Here is a 13017-nt window from a genome sequence, read left to right as displayed (position 1 = left end):
GGAGTGTAGAGGGAGCTCCGTACTGTCAGGGGGAGCTCCGTACTGTCAGGGGGAGTGTAGAGGGAGCTCCGTACTGTCAGGGGGAGTGTAGAGGGAGCTCCGTACTGTCAGGGGGGAGTGTAGAGGGAGCTCCGTACTGTCAGGGGGAGTGTAGAGGGAGCTCCGTACTGTCAGGGGGAGTGTAGAGGGAGCTCCGTACTGTCAGGCGGAGTGTAGAGGGAGCTCCGTACTGTCAGGGGGGAGTGTAGAGGGAGCTCCGTACTGTCAGGGGGAGTGTAGAGGGAGCTCCGTACTGTCAGGGGGGAGTGTAGAGGGAGCTCCGTACTGTCAGGGGGGAGTGTAGAGGGAGCTCCGTACTGTCAGGGGGGAGTGTAGAGGGAGCTCCGTACTGTCAGGGGGGAGTGTAGAGGGAGCTCCGTACTGTCAGGGGGGAGTGTAGAGGGAGCTCCGTACTGTCAGGGGGAGTGTAGAGGGAGCTCCGTACTGTCAGGGGGGGAGTGTAGAGGGAGCTCCGTACTGTCAGGGGGGAGTGTAGAGGGAGCTCCGTACTGTCAGGGGGGGAGTGTAGAGGGAGCTCCGTACTGTCAGGGGGAGTGTAGAGGGAGCTCCGTACTGTCAGGGGGAGTGTAGAGGGAGCTCCGTACTGTCAGGGGGGAGTGTAGAGGGAGCTCCGTACTGTCAGGGGGGGAGTGTAGAGGGAGCTCCGTACTGTCAGGGGGAGTGTAGAGGGAGCTCCGTACTGTCAGGGGGAGTGTAGAGGGAGCTCCGTACTGTCAGGGGGAGTGTAGAGGGAGCTCCGTACTGTCAGGGGGGAGTGTAGAGGGAGCTCCGTACTGTCGGGGTTACACTTACACTATGTGGGGGCAATGGAAGTTTAAGTCTCCACTACCTGTTATAATCCTGAACACCTCTGTCAAATCTCCCCTCAATCGCCTTTTCTGATTGGAGGATGTTCCCAGTTCCTCCATGTCGGGCTGTGTTGATGGTCTCTGATTGTATTTTACAGCTGTGTTAACCGCTTGTGATTTCAACAACAATGCGAAACCATTCTGTGACTGGGTCCAAGATATGGCAGATGATGGGAATTGGAGACGGATTTCCGGAAAAACTCCAACAATAGGCACAGGACCCACAGGGGACTATCCAGATGGAAGTACGGAATGTCTTTCATCTCTCTCTCTCTCTCTCTCTGCCTCTCTTTCTCTGCCTGTCTCTCTCTCTGTTGCTCTTTCTGTCTCTCTCGCTCTGTCTCTCTTTTCTGCCTCTCTATTTTTGTCACTCTCTCTCTCGCTGTCTCTTTCTCTGTCTCGCTCTCTCTCCCTCTGTCTCTCTTTCTTTGACTATCTCTCTCTGCTCCTCTCTCTGTCTCTATCTTTCTCTGCCACTCTCTTTCTCTCTGTCTGTTTCTCTCTCTGTCTCTAGTCTACGTAATGAGTTGAAAAGTATTGAGAAATGAGCACTGAAACTGGTCCTCAAACATCAAACAGAGTCCATTGGCTGAGATACATTGGGGAATATGCCAGTGAGCTACCACTGGACAAGATACTAGTGAATATTTCCAGTTCCTCCATGTCAGGCTGTGTTGATGGTCTCTGATTGGTGAATATTCCCAGTTCCTCACCATTGGTGAAGTTCTAATGGGAGGGACACCATTATCTCCAACATGCCTTAAAAAGGGGAACATTCAGGAAACCATTTCACAAACACCGTCACTGCAAATTGTGGGGAAGGATTAGTGAGAATGCTGCATTGATGCTCCTCTGGTAGAGATTGCCTGACAGATCAGGGCTCACCGTTCTCTCCTATTCCAATTCCAGGTGGGTATTATATCTATCAAGAGGCTGATGAATTTTCCAAAGGTCAATTCGTGAGGCTGGACAGTCCAAGCTTGGCTGTGTCTGGGGACATCTGTGTGGAGTTCCGGTACTACATGTACGGACAAGATTCTAACAATGCTCTCAAAGTTTACCTGAAGGGCTCGTCCATTGAACAGCAGATTTGGAGTAAAACAGGATATCAGAGTCCGTCTTGGCTACTTGGAACAGTTGACTATTCGTTCGAGGCTCCAACAAATATAAAGGCAAGGATTCCTTCAGTGGGCTATTCCCCTGTATCATTATTTACAAACAGTTATGTTGGTATATTGGGTGTGGTTCATTATGTTGGATACCATTGGATTTTTTTAATTCTTTCATGGGATGTGGGCGTCGCTGGCTGGGCCCAGCATTTGTTACCCATCCCTAATTGCCCCTTGAGAAGGTGGTGGTGAGCTGCCTTCTTGAGCCGCCGCAGTCCATGAGGTGTAGGTACACCCAGAGCGCTGTTAGGGAGGGGCTTCCAGGATTTTGGCCCAGCGACAGTGAAGGAACGGCCGATATATTTCCAAGTCAGGATGGTGAGTGGTTTGGAGGGGAACTTGCAGGTGCTGGTGTTCCCTTGTGTCTGCTGCCCTTGTCCTTCTAGATGGTAGCGGTCATGAGTTTGGAAGGTGCTGTCTAAGGAGCCTTGGTGAGTCGCTGCAGTACATCTTGGAGATGGTACACACACTGCTGCTACCGTGCATCGGTGGTGGAGGGAGTAGATATTTAAGGTGATGAATGGGGTGCCATTAAGGAGGCTGCTTTGTCCTGGATGGTGTCAAGAATATTGTCCAATTACTATGAAAACATTTCATTGAGAGGGCCACTACCAATGTAAAAGTGCAACAGAATTTTCAAGAACGTTAAAATTATAATTTTGCTAAGGATATGTCCAGCATTTCATAATTTATCTTGGATTGGGGGAGTTTGTGATTGGGGAGGTGGAGCATAGTGATATTGTCACTGTCCATGTATCCAGAGACCCCAGGGTAATCCTCTGGGGACCTGGGTTCAAATCCCACCAAGACAAATGGTGGAATTTGAATTCAATAAAAATCTGGAATTAAAAGTCCAATGCGAACCATGATTTCCGATTGTTGTAAAAACCCATCTGGTTCAGTAATGTCCCTTCAGGGAAGGAAACCTTCCATCCTTGGAGAGAAAGACAGAGTTAGTGCTTCAAGTCTGTATGACTCTTTTTTTCAGAGCTAAAGGCAAGACCCAACTTCACCTGCTCCACCTCCTTAAACAGTATATATTTCACCACATTTCTACTTCTCTTTGGTTCTCACGGACTCGAAACGTTAACTCTATCTTCCTCTCCACAGACACTGTCAGACCGGCTGAATTTTTCCAGCACTTTTTGTCTTTGTTTCAGATTTCCAGCATCCGCTGAGCTTTGCCTTAATCCTCCACCCTCACCTGGTCTGGGCTACATATGACTCCGGACCCGCAACAATGTGGTTGACTCTTAAATACCCTCTGAAGCAAGGGCAATTAGGGATGGGCGATAAATGCTGGCCTAGCCAGCGATGCCCACATCCCATTGGTTGTAGAGCCGGCTGGTCGTAGAGCTGGCTGGTCGTAGAGCCGGCAGGTCATAGAGCCGGCTGGTCGTAGAGTTGGTTAAAGTCTGGTGGAACTTTGTGCATCACGTTTAACGTACATCTTTCAATATGGCAGGTTATCTTTGAAGCTGTTGGAGGTTCCTCCCTGTCAGGTGACATAGCCATAGACAACATCAGCGTCAGGAGAGGACACTGCTCCAGTAAGTCTGCTTCTAAAGGCTTTCTTCAATTGTTTGCTCCTCCTAATAAGATAATCTTTTAGGAACAAGGATAATTCCAACCCCATTTAGCTCTGAGACCCACGATCCAAACAAGGCCTTGCCCTTTTGCAACCATTTATTGACCGTTTCCAAGTTCCTTGGCTCCCTCCTGAAGCAGGAACTGATTCTTCTCTTTTGAAGGGGTCGTCTTACTGCCCACCGTTGGGTGGTGTGTTCAGAAGAGCCTGAAGGCTAAAGAATTCACCACTTGAAGCTCAACTCTTTCAACCCTTTGCTCTCTCTCTTGTCTCTTCTAAGCTTGTGTTTCCATCCAGTCTGCTACCTCTCTGCACTATTGGTCAACCTTCCATCATTGTCAACTTAACCTTCCTGTTGCGAGGGTAATTTAAACTCCGAGCCCTCAGTCCCGTCCCATCTGTTAAACCCCTGAGCTGACTCTCCTCCCCACTGGCTCAGCACACCAGCCAGATGCAAATGAACGACTCCACGGCTGGTCTCGCTGATGCGAGTCAACAACAATTGGTTGGGTTTATAGTCATACCCGCCAGCATTTGGTTTATCGTTGCGGCTGGTGCCGTCTCTCGGGTGAGACAGTGAACCAAGTTCCTGTCTGCTCTCTCATATAAAATCCCCCGGCGCTATTTTGAAAGGGAGCTGGAGAGTTCTCCCTGGTGTCTTGAGTCATGACTTATCCCTCAACCGATATCACTAAAAATAGCTAGAACGTTTTCTCGGGTGGGATCTTGCTGTGCGTGTGTATGCTTTGTCATTTTATCTTTTCAATGATTACTGTGTCAGTGAGAGCATCTAACCCAACAGTATTACTGTGTCAGTGAGAGTATCAATCCCAGCATTAATGTGTCAGTGAAAGTAACAATCCTAGTATTACTGTGTCAGTGAGAGTATCTAACCCAACAGTATTACTGTGTCAGTGAGAGTATCAATCCCATCATTAATGTGTCAGTGAAAGTAACAATCCTAGTATTATTGTGTCAGTGAGAGTATCTAACCAGTAGAGTATTCCTGTGTCAGTGAGAATATCTAACCCAACAGTATTACTGTGTCAGTGAGAGTATCAATCCCAGTATTACTGTGACAGTGAGAGTATCTAACCCAATACAGTATTACTGTGTCAGTGAGAGTATCAATCCCAGTATTACTGCGGCAGTGAGTATCTAACCCAATACAGTATTGCTAAATCAGTAAGAACATAAGAACTAGGGGCAGGAGTAGGCTATTCGGCCCCTCGAGCTTGGTCTGCCATTCAATAAGATTATGGCTGATCTGACCTTGGCCTTAGTTCCACTTTCCTATCTGCCCCCACCCCCCTCCAATTCCCCTCAACCATTGACTCCCTTGTCAATCAAAAATCTGTCCAACTAAGCTTTGAATGTATTCAATGGCTCAGCCTCCACTGCCCAGTGGTCTGCAGAATCCCAAAGATTCTCCACCCTCTGAGAGAAAATAGTTCCTCCTCAACTCCGTCTCAAAAGGGAGGTGCCTAGTTCCGAAACTCTGTCCCCTCCTTCTAGATTTCCCCTTACGAGGGGAAACATGCTGACAGCCCCCTCAGGATCTTACACGTTTCAATAGGATCATCCCTCATTCTTCTAAACTCCAATGAGTACAGGCCCAAGCCTTTCCCACATAAGACAAACACCGACATCCCGAGAATCAGCCAAGTGAACGTTCACTGAACTGCTTCCCATGCAAGTATATCCTTCCTTAAATCAGGAGGAAGATATGTGAAGATATTATGTTAATATATTGCTAATATTACTATATGTAGCGATCACCGTTTTACTGTGTCACGGAAGCTCTTATCTATTGCTAACGCCTTGGCAGAAAGCTATGTTTGAGCACATGATTGGATATATCCTTCCTCTCCTGTGCAGATTGTATCTTCCAATGTGACTTCGATGAGTTTGGCAATCTATGTGGTTGGACCAATGAAGACACTCCACCCCTGGTCCCCTTTGACCAATGGAATGGGCAGACTGACGTGGAGAACTCCGGCCCCGACGACGACTTTTCCAAGCCAGGGTGTAAGTCCGCCCGGATTCAAATCCAGCTTTCTTTGTACAGTACGTTGAGGGGCTGCTGGTCTTGCCAAGAGGGACAGAGAACCCTTCCAAGTGAAAGGACACATTGCGCAGGGGAGGTCAAGTGATCGCCACCGTTTTTTCGAATCTCCTAGGCACAAAACAAAAAAATGTCAACTTTACAAGCTTTACCTCAGCACCATGTTGCACAATGCTTGCTGGCAAGCATTGGCCTGTCCCTTTAAGGGGAACCCCACCACCGCCCCCCCCTCCCCCGTGGGGCTGTGGTGTGGATGAGCATTATCTCGCGCTTCGAGAGGACGTGCTGGTTCCTGAGGGAGGGCGGGCGGAGCCTCAGAACGGGTGGAACCTCCTGACAGGGTGGCACTCCCCCACCAGCGCTGCGCTCGAAGTGCCAGCCTCCCGGGTTTTGGGGTAGGGGCCCTTCCTCGTGGCAGACAAAAATCCCAGTTGACAGGAGATTCACCGGACAAAACAAAACACAGGGGACGCATAACAGGGTGACCGAAACGCTTGGGTAGGTCTTAAGGACGGTCTCGAGAGGAAAGAGGGTGCGGAGAGGTTTAGTTAGGAGCTGGGGGGTCGGGGGGGGAGTTGCAGAATCGGAAGAGCTCGGATACCTCGGAGGGTTCAACCGACAGCCCTCCGATTCAAGGACTGGTTTGCCACCCAACCTGGGCTGCTCTGACCCTACAAGCACCTCAAAAGCTCCTATTGAGCATCCTCACTATTCGATAAATACCCTCACTATTATTGATGTATATGTTCACTCCCTTCACCACCCCCCACTCCACTCCATCTCCCCATGCCTGCTGGACCTCGGAGTTTGGGGAGGGGGCGTTGGTGACTTTAGGGGGCCCCTGCTTCCCGTGAAGGTGTGTGGAAATCTAGAACCTTCTCCCCACCAAAGCCGTCGAGGTTAATCGCGAATTTCAAAAGGGAGATTGGTGGATTTTGATTCAGTAAAATTATAATATGGAACCATGGCGGGTAAACGGGTTTAAAATACCGACTGACCATGATCTGATCGACTGTCAGAACAGGCACAGAACAGCCCCCTCCGGTTCCTCCCGCTGTCTCTGCACTGCACAGTCGCTGACAGATCCACTGTCTCCTTCTGTCCTTTCCTGCTTTCATGGTGGTATTTCATTACAGTTGGTAACTACATGTTAATGGATTCAACGATGACTCATCCCGGTGACAGGTCTCACTTAAGAAGCCCTTGGATCTCTGCGTCCGGCTGTCACACGCTGAAGTTCCACTATTTCATGTATGGGTCAGCTACCAGGATGGAGTTAAATGTGTACGCAGCAAAGCAAGGCAAGTATCCCTACTCATCAGCTGAGAGGGGGTATAGAATCGAACAGGCCCACGACTCCATTCAGCCCATCCTGCCTGTGCCGGCTCTTTGGGGGGAGCTATCCCATGAGCTCCCCCTCAACCGCAGCCCCACCCTTCCTCCCGCCAATGTCTTCCCTTCGAGTATTCGCCCAACTCCCCTCGTTGAAATCTCCAATTGAACCCCGCTTCCACCGCCCTTTCGGGCAGCGCGTTCCAGGTCGCAGTGACTCTGCTGCAGCGTTCAACCACCAACGCTCTCCGTCATTGGTGAGGTCAGGTACCTACCTAGAGGGACCGCAACAAAGGTTCGCTTGGTTGGTCCCTCGGATGAGAGTGGGGTGCCCCGTGACTAAATCGAGTAGACTGGGGCCTATATTCTGCGGAGCTGAGGAGAATGAGAGGTGATCCCACCAAAAGGGACTTGACGGAGTCGATGTTGAGAGGTCGTTCCTCTCTGGCTGGGGAGTCTAGAAGATGGGGGGGGCCATGGTCTTAGGATAAGGAGTCGGCCATTTTGGACTGGGATGGGTTGTGAATCTTTGGAATTCCCTACCCCAGAGAGCTGCAGGGGCTTGGTCATTGAATATGTTCAAGACTGAGATTGTTAGAAGGAAATTAAGGAAAATGGGAATATGATCTTACGGAATGGTGGAGCAGGGTTGAGGGGCTGAATGGCCGCCTCGTTCTCCTGTCACGTCCATCAAATCCCTCTACCCTACCAATCAACACCTGCCTTTCTGTTCATTGAAGCCACCTTGACTAAGTTGGAGGAGACTGGGCCTGGATTCCCCAGAGTTTCGAAGAATTTGAGATGATCTCATTGAAGTGTACAAAATTCTTAAAGGGCTGGACAGGATAGACATGGAAGGGATGTTTCCCTTGGCTTGGGAGGGGTGGGGTGGGGGGGGAGAGGGTGTCTCAGAATAAGGGACAGGCCATATAGGACTGAGGTGAGGAGGAATTTCTTCACTCGGAGGGTGGCGAATCTTGGGAATTCTCTGCCCCGGAGGGCGGTGGAGGCTCAGACACTGAGCATGTCCAAGACTGAGATGGATAGATTTCTGGAGACTAGTGTCACCAAGGGATACAAGGATAGCGGTGTTGAGGTAGAAGAATCAGCCCTGATCTAGTTGAATGGCGGAGCAGGCTCGAGGGGCCAAGTGGCCTGCCCCCAGCTCCTCTGTTCCTCTTTAACGCCCTTGTGTTTTCGCCAGCAGGAGCCAGTCTGGGACAGCCTCTCTTCTCCCTCACCGGAAACCAAGAGCCAGGCTGGAAGCCAGCAACAGTCACCTACCGAGGGGAAGCAAAGATTCAGGTAGGCCCCAGGCTTGTCATATTCTCCTGATGAGCGCTTGAGCAGGTCAGGGAGGGCTGCTCCCTTGGTGGGTGGGTGGGGAGGGGAGGTGGTGGGGGTGAAAGAGGGAAGTTCGCCTGATAGCACCCTCGAGGGAACGATGGGATCTTGGAATGACCTCCCGCTCGCCCTTCCATCAAGCTTCAGGTGTGCTGTGTTGACGCCTAAACGCTTGAGAACCCACCCTGTCGGGTGAAAGGGTTGGAGTAAACCCCGGGGGGGGTGGGGGGATCTTGGAACTAAAAAACAAGGCAGTTAGGGGAGGAAAGGGAGAATTTATTCCATTGGAAGGGGAACAACTTGTGATTCATGTTAGCCAGCACAGCAAGATCCCACAGGTAGCAACGAGATGTTAATCTGCATTAAAGGAGAAATGTTGGCCAGGGCACTTCAAATCCTCTTTGCCCAGTGCCCGGTTTTACCATCTCATCTGAAAGAGGGCACCTCCCCCCACCCCCACCCCCCACCTCGGTGAACGGGTTCAACTCCGAAGCAGCTTTGCAAACGATCCTCTTGTCTTTCAGTTTGTCATTGAAGCCGTGCGAGGCGAGACTCCGGAGTCTGATATTGCAGTGGACAGCGTCTGTGTTGCAGAGTGTCAACAGGGTAAGACTGCCGTGCCAACACCAGCTCCCCTGCTACCAAGGATTGCCTCAGACCCCAATAATCACAGCTGACCCACCCGACTTCCTGACTATACACTCCAACACCAACAAATTGCATTCATATAACCCTTAATGTAATGTAACTTTCCAACATGCTCCACGGGGGCTATCGTAAAGCTATATTTGACGCTGAGCCGTGTGAGGAGATATGAGGGACAGGTGACTAAAAGCTTGGTCAAAGAGGTAGGTTTTGAGGAGCGTCTTAAAGGAGGAGAGAGAGAGAGAGACAGAGAGGTTTAGGGAGGGAATTCCAGAGCTCAGGACCCAGGCAGCTGATGGCAAGGCCACCAACGGCGGAGTGATGGGAATTGGAGATGCGCAAGAGGTCGGATGTGGAAGACCAAAGAGATCTCGGAGGGTTTTGGGGCTGGAGGGGATTACAGAGGTTAAAGGGAGGGGCCGAGGGCCATGGAACGATTTGAGCATCAGGGTGAGAATTTTAAAGTCAAGGTGTGGCTTGACTGGCAGCCAATGAAGGGCAGAGAGCACAGGGGGCGATGGAGTTGGAGGACTAGGTGCGAGTCAGGATACAGGGCAGCAGAATGTTGTATTTAGCTCAGATTTCTGGAAGGTAGAATATGAGGGGCTAGCCAGGAGTGTGTCAGAATAATTCAGTCTGGAGATAAGAGATACGGATGGGGGTTACAGCAGCATCTGATTTGAGCCAGACGAGGAGTCAGGCAATGCCATGGAACTGGATCCAGACTGTACACCACAGCACTGAAACCTCTCGATTAGATTCCAGCCTGCAACTCACTCCTAGGTATCTGTTAGTCTAAACATAAACCACCCTGAACCCCTCGATTAGATTCCAGTCTGTAACTCACTCCCGGGTATCTGTTATTCTATATATAAACCACCCCGAACCCCTCAATTAAATTCCAGCCTGCAACTCACTCCAAGGTATCTGTTATTCTATATATAAACCCCCCCCGAACCCCTGGATTAGATTCCAGTCTGTAAATCACACCCGGGTATCTATTATTCCAGATATAAACCAGCCTGACCCCCTCGAATAGATTCCAGTCTGTAACTCACTCCCACGTATCTGTTAGTCTACACATAAACCACCCTAAACCCCTTGATTAGATTCCAGTCTGTAACTCACTCCCAGGTATCTGTTAGTCTACACATAAACCACCCTGAACCCCTCGATTAGATTCCAGCCTGTAACTCACTTCCAGGTATCTGTTATTCTATATATAAACTACCCCAAACCCCTCAATTAGATTCCAGCCTGTAACTCACTCTCGGGTATCCGTTATTCTATATATAAATCACCCCGAACCCCTCGATTAGATTCCAGCTGTAACTAACTCCTGGGTATCTATTATTCCAGATATAAACCAGCCCAAACTCCTCGATTAGACTCCAGCCTGTAACTCACTCCCAGGTACCTGTTATTCTAAATATAAACCATCCCGAACCCCTCGATTAGATTCCAGTCTGTAACTCACACCCAGGTATCTGTTATTCTATATATAAACCACCCCGACCCCCTCGATTAGATTCCAGCCTGTACTTCACTTTCGGGAATCTGTTATAATATTTATAAACCACCCCGAACCCCTCGATTAGAATACAGCCTGTATCTCACTCCCGGGTATCTGTTATTCTGTATATAAACCACCCAAACCCCTCGATTAGATTCCAGTCTGTAACTCACTCCCACATTTCTTTTATTCTACTTATAAAACCCAAAATCCCTTATTTAGAGCAGCTTGGATGTACGTGTGTCTCGTGTGTATGTTATTGAATATCTGTTATTCTATATTTAATCTCGGTATCTTTCCGATTTTTGATAACAGGTTCCACAACAACCACCAAATCACCAGGAACCAGTTCAAAACCCACCACAACACAGGAGACCATTCATCCAGGTGAGGACAGGACTGGGGGGAAATATTGTACAGAATGGATTTCAGAGAGTCTCAAAACACCCAATATCTCAGTTATGCACTTCTGAATTCCTTGTTGTAAACTTTGTGGTTAATTCCAGTCTGTAACTCACTCCCAGATAACTGTTATTCTATTTAAAATCCAACCTGAACCCCTCGATTAGATTCCAGACTGTAACTCTGTCATAGATAACTGTTATTTTGTATAAACCCCCCCTGAACCCATCAATTAGATTACAGTCTGTAACTCACTCCCGGGTATCTGTTATTCTATATTTACACCACCTCAATCTCCTTGATTAAGTTCCAGTCTGTAATTCATTCCCGGGTATCTGTTATTCTTTCTATAAAACACCCCGAACCCCTCGATTAGATTCCAGTCTATAACTTACTCCCAGATATCTGTTAGGCTTTGTACAAACCATCCCAAACCCCTCGATTAGATTCCTTACTGTAACTCATTCCCAGATATCTATTATTCCATATATAACCACACCGAACCCCTCAATTAGATTCCAGCCTGTAAATCACTCCCAGGTAAATTTTAGTCTAAATATAAACCACTCAAACACCTCGATCAGATTTCAGCCTGCTACACACTCCCACATTTCTTTTATTATACTCATATACACCAAAATCCCTTGTTTAGAGCCTCTTGTATGTATGTGTGTCTCGTGTGTATGTTATTGAATATCTGTTATTCTATATTTAATCTCGGTATCTTTCTGATTTTTGATAACAGGTTCCACAACAACCACCAAATCACCAGAAACCAGTTCAAAATCCACCACAACACAGGAGACTATTCATCCAGGTGAGGACAGGACTGGGGGAAAATATTGTACAGAATGGATATCAGAGAGTCTCAAAAACCCAATATCTCAGTTATACACTTCTGAATTCCTTGTTGTAATCTTTGTGACAACCTCGGTTACATTACAGTCTGTAAGTCACTCCCAGATAACTGTTATTCTATATATATACCACGCAGAATCCCTCGATTAGATTCCAGACTGTAACTCACTCCCGGGTATGTTATTCTGTATATGAACCATCCAGAACGCCTGAATTAGATTACAGTCAGTTACCCTCTTCCGGGTTTCTGTTATTCTATATTTACACCACCCCGAACCTCTCGACTAAGTTCCAGTCTGTAACTGACTCCCAAGTGTCTGTTATTCTTTCTATATACCACCCCGAACCCCTTGATCAGATTCCTGACTGTAAATCACTCCCAGGTATCTGTTATTCTATATCTAAACGACCCGAACCCCTCGATTAGATTGAAGTCTGTAACTCACTCCCAGGTACCTGTTATTCTTTGTATAAAGAACCCGAACCCCTCGATTAGATTCCTGACTGTAACTCCCTCCTGGATATCTGTTATTCCATATATAACCACACTGAACCCCCCAATTGGATTCCAGCCTGTAAATCACTCCCAGGTAAATTTTAGTCTGAATATAAACCACTCAAACTCCTCGATCAGATTCCAGCCTGCTACGCACTCCCACATTTCTTTTATTATACTCATATACACCAAAATCCCTTGTTTAGAGACTCTTGTATGAATGTGTGTTGCGTGTGTATGTTATTGAATATCTGTTATTCTATATTAAATCTCGGTATCGTTCCGATTTTTGATAACAGGTTCCACAACAACCACTAAATCACCAGGAACCAGTTCAAAACCCACCACAACACAGGAGACCACTCATCCAGGTGAGGACAGGACTGGGGGAAAATATTGTACAGAATGGATTTCAGAGTCTCAAAACACTTAATATCTCAGTTATGCACTTCTGAAATCCTTGTTGTAATCTTTGTGGTTAGATTCCAGTCTGTAACTCACTCCCAGATAACTGTTATTCTATTTAAAATCCAACCTGAACCCCTCGATTAGATTCCAGACTGTAACTCTGTCATAGATAACTGTTATTTTGTATAAACCCTCCCTGAACCCATCAATTAGATTACAGTCTGTAACTCACTCCCGGGTATCTGTTATTCTATATTTACACCACCTCAATCTCCTTGATTAAGTTCCA

General features: G+C 48.0%; 1 long non-coding RNA gene across 1 annotated transcript in view; it reads right to left on the bottom strand.

Annotated features, from left to right (window-relative positions):
* Window positions 1-5394: 5394 nt before the first annotated feature.
* Window positions 5395-13017, bottom strand: part of LOC121272271 — a 28012-nt gene continuing 20389 nt past the window's right edge. The window contains exon 2 of the long non-coding RNA XR_005941863.1: window positions 5395-5841. This is a non-coding gene — a long non-coding RNA (uncharacterized LOC121272271). The remainder of the gene's footprint in view (window positions 5842-13017) is intronic.

This window comes from Carcharodon carcharias, chromosome 33, assembly GCF_017639515.1.
Source record: "Carcharodon carcharias isolate sCarCar2 chromosome 33, sCarCar2.pri, whole genome shotgun sequence".
Taxonomy (NCBI): domain Eukaryota; kingdom Metazoa; phylum Chordata; class Chondrichthyes; order Lamniformes; family Lamnidae; genus Carcharodon; species Carcharodon carcharias.
This window is presented reverse-complemented; position numbering and strand designations above follow the sequence as displayed.